Source organism: Neophocaena asiaeorientalis, unplaced genomic scaffold (genome assembly GCF_003031525.2).
Source record: "Neophocaena asiaeorientalis asiaeorientalis breed wild unplaced genomic scaffold, Neophocaena_asiaeorientalis_V1.1 scaffold65, whole genome shotgun sequence".
Taxonomy (NCBI): Eukaryota; Metazoa; Chordata; class Mammalia; order Artiodactyla; family Phocoenidae; genus Neophocaena; species Neophocaena asiaeorientalis.
In genome coordinates, this window is record NW_020173215.1 from 10,961,972 (window position 1) to 10,965,829 (window position 3,858).

The 3,858-nt window shown below is 43.9% G+C and overlaps 1 pseudogene; it reads right to left on the bottom strand.

Moving 5' to 3' along the window:
- Window positions 1-1,883: 1,883 nt before the first annotated feature.
- Window positions 1,884-3,255, bottom strand: LOC112399801 (microspherule protein 1 pseudogene; annotated as a pseudogene).
- Window positions 3,256-3,858: the final 603 nt, after the last annotated feature.

Here is a 3,858-nt window from a genome sequence, read left to right on the forward strand (position 1 = left end):
GCTGGTCATAATGTTTGAGCCTGCTCACATCCAGCCAGTGTGCTGTACAGCAGTCATCCTGGGATCGTCCCCTGCAGAGCATCTATCATCTCTGTCCAACCAATGAAAGGCGAGAAGAGACATGCACACAGGATGTCTTAAGTGTCTTATCCCAGAATTTCTGAACATAACCTTTGTTTGCTTTCTACTGTAGAAAATGTACTTACATGGTCACATCTAATTTCTAATTTCAAAACTAAACACAATTTAGTTTTGAATATGTTTCTTTATTATGTGCCCACATGTGAGCCATATTTTTGTCTTTTATTGTTTTATTGTTGTTGTTAAGCTGTTTACTATGAAAAGTGAGAACAGATTGAAGAGCAGAAGTTGTCTTTGTCACGTTTTAGAGCTTTAGCTTTCACATTTATATCTATAATCCACACAGAATGTACATCTAGCTGTGGTGTGAGAAGATATCTGTCTTTTATTTTCCTTCTAAGGGATGAATTTTCTCAGTTTAATGCTGCTGTTCTTGACCTACATATTTCCATATATATGTGGAACAATTCCTTCAGTTTTCTAATATGTTCCTTTGTTTTCTTTATCCCTGTGCTAATATTATACTATATATCTTTTTACATATTTTGTAAAGCAATTTTCTCAATATAATTCTTCTTTTAATTGTTGTTAATTTAAGAACTTACGTCAAAGATTTATAAAAGATTTTTGAATTTTACACACCCACAACTACAGACACAAACACCTATTAAAATTTTTATTAGAATCCCTTTAAGTGGAACAAATTATAAAGCGTTAATAATCATGATATAGATGTATCCTTTTCATAAATATGATATCCCATCCATTTATACATGGTCATTTTCATATATTTTAATAAAACATTTAAATTTTTCCCATAACTTTTATATATGCTCTATTAGTAGTTTGACACTTTATCATTTTTTGATAATTGTATGCAATGTCTTTGTTTCTATTATGTATTCTAATAAGTATTTGCTACTGTAAAGGAAAAATAACAATGCACTCTACCATCTGTGGCTGCCATCATATTAAGTAATAAGTTCAGGATCTTAAATACTAATTTTAGAATATTTTAATGTTACCTTTGGGTGAGAGGAGAATGATGCTAGGGAAGTTTGCAAAAGAATTTCCAACCAATGTAAAATGTCCTATTTCTTTATAAATTTAAACAATTTAGCCAAATTATTATATTCATTAAATTATCATCCGTATGTTACTATTTGTTTAATATATCTTCAATAATGTGTTCTTAAAAGTGGAAGAGTAATATTTTAGTTTACATGAGGGTTTAAAAGTGTATCATTCATAATAATAGTTTAAAATGAAGTAAATTATTATATCCCTTTCTGAATTTTTGTATATGTTTTCTATTATATAGGTTCTTCATTGAAGGGTACAAATAAGGCTACTTATGCATTTGCAGTGTCACAAATGTGGTAACTATAGTTGAATGAAATTTAACCTTAGAGGTAAACATACCTGGTTCTAGTTTTTTTTTTTTTGGAACTCAGTGCTCTGTATTTACAAAAGAAAACTAATAAAGGAAAAATCTGAAGCTAATCAGCTGGAGACACGGGACAAAGGTGGGAATCTGGGGAAAAGGGTAGGGTCCTCTGCAGGAAGAGAAGGGGAGGGGCTCCGACACCAAGGAAGCCTGAGAGTCCCAGCCTCTAGGGGCTTCCCCAGGGCCAGCCCCGGCCCGCCCCCTGCCCCCGCAGAGGCTCAGATCGAGGGGCCAGGAGCTGAGTCAACCACAGCCCCTTCTGGTTTTTCCAGGAGCCTGAGTTCCCAGCTCCAGGGGTCTGAGATGGCAGGGGAAACTGAGGCCAGAGAGAACCCATGGGTCCTGCCACCACTTCTCACTGTGGCATGATCTTGGCAGCCTCGGCCGGAATAAGGGCAATGAGGTCCCGGTTGATGAGGAAGACGAATCGCAGGCTGGCAATCTCCACCACGGAGTTGTTGCTAAGGCGCCATTTGGAGCCACACAGCACAGGTCGTCCATCGACGTAGATGGGCCGCCGGCCCTCATTGGCAATGAAGTCACCATCTTTTTTCCAGCTTGATGACACCTTGCTTCCGGGAGATCTTCCAGGCCGGACCCTCCAGAGACAGGTCCACGTCAATCTGGTTACCCTCGGTTGCTCTGCCTAGGGTGCTCTTTCTCAAGTGCCTCAGGCACCGCACCATGCGGCCCCGCAGCACTGCCAGGGTCTGGCTGTCAAAGTCTGGAGAGCTCATGCCTGTGATGCTATCTACTAGCACCTGCCACTTATGCAGTTCCTGTTCCAGCTGACGAATCTCTCGTTTCTGGAGCCGGTCAGCCACCATCAGCTCATGGTCTAGGACTTTATCTCACATGTCCTTGAGCTTTACTGTCGTCAATCAAGTCCTCTACGTCCGAGAAGTTCAGCATTTGATCCCCCTTGGGCAGCGGTTGCACTGTCTGGTCCTCCAACAGGTAATACTGCTTCATGAGCTGCCAGTGGGCCTGTAGAGTCTTGGCAGTTGGGGCCAGGTAGAAGGCATCAGGGCGTCCGTGCAGCAGGTCCTGGAAGTCTCCAAGGTGGGCTGGCTGGCCGATCTCACTTTGCTCAGCAGCCGCTCTTCAGCCTTGCTAAACAGGGCCTTGCTCTGGATGGTGGCAACGGCCTCTGAGTGCAGCAGTGGGTCTCATGGCCTGGCAGGCCAGCTTGGAGATGACAGGATCGTAGAGCAGGGCGTACCGGTGCTGCTGGGTGAAGCAGCGGCTGAACTTCACGCCCAGGTGGACAGATGTCAGGTCATTGGTCTGCAACACGGCATCGATGAGCAGGAGGTCGTCCGCAGGCTTCCAGCAGCCCAGATCCTTGATCACCTGGAGTGGCTGTTTGCTCTTCTTCACCCGCTTGGTGAGTCCAGGGGCTGGGGCTGGGCTGGGTGGCACAGGGACGATGGGGGCCTTGGACACCTTCTCCTTCTCATTGGAAGAGGGAGGGTTCACTCCCCGAACAGTGCCCTGGTTCCACCCCACTGGCCCCCTTCTCCCGTGTAGAGGACTTAGCCAGGCTGCTCTCCACCAGCTCATCATCAAACTTCTTTCTCTTGGTGAACCTGGAGGTGCTTCTCCGTTTAGGGATGGTGCCAAAGCCTGTGAGGAGGCCCGCTTCTGCCAGTGCCATCCTCATCCTCTGAGCGGCTGGCAGTGCCTGATGCCATCAGGGGTGAACCTAGCAGTCCCTGAGAATCTTTGTAGATCCTCTTACAGTCCCAAAGCCACTTGTTCCAAACCACAGGGCTAGAAGGAAGGGTCCCACAGGTTCATCCAAGGATTCTGACCAGGTGAACTCAGAGGCTGAGAGGAGACTCATTCCTAGGCTGCCAGCTCCAACAATTTCTCCACGGCGATGATGGCAGCAGCCGCAGGGCCAAAGCTGGCTTTCTTGAGATTCGTCTGCTTCCCTGGTTCTAGTTTTGACTGCACTGTTGTTTCCATGTAACCATGCCCAAATTCTTTAACTCTACATGGCTTGACTTAGTAAATTAGAAATAACAACACGTTTGCTTTATTTCAATGAATTTACCTAACAATAATATGGTACAACATATATAATTTCTGTGTCTATAATAATAAACTGTACAAAGTAAAATTAATGTAATATTGGTACTTTGCAGAGCTCAGTTCAGTAAACATTTATTGAGTGCATGCTATGTCCCAGGTACAGAATTTGGGATAACAACAACAAAATCATAAAAGGAGTAAGTATGTGTTTTGGCTTAAGGTGCTTACGTTCAAATCCTTTTAAAAGTTTTGGGGTGAGTGTTCCATTAAGAACACCTATTCATGGTTTCTAG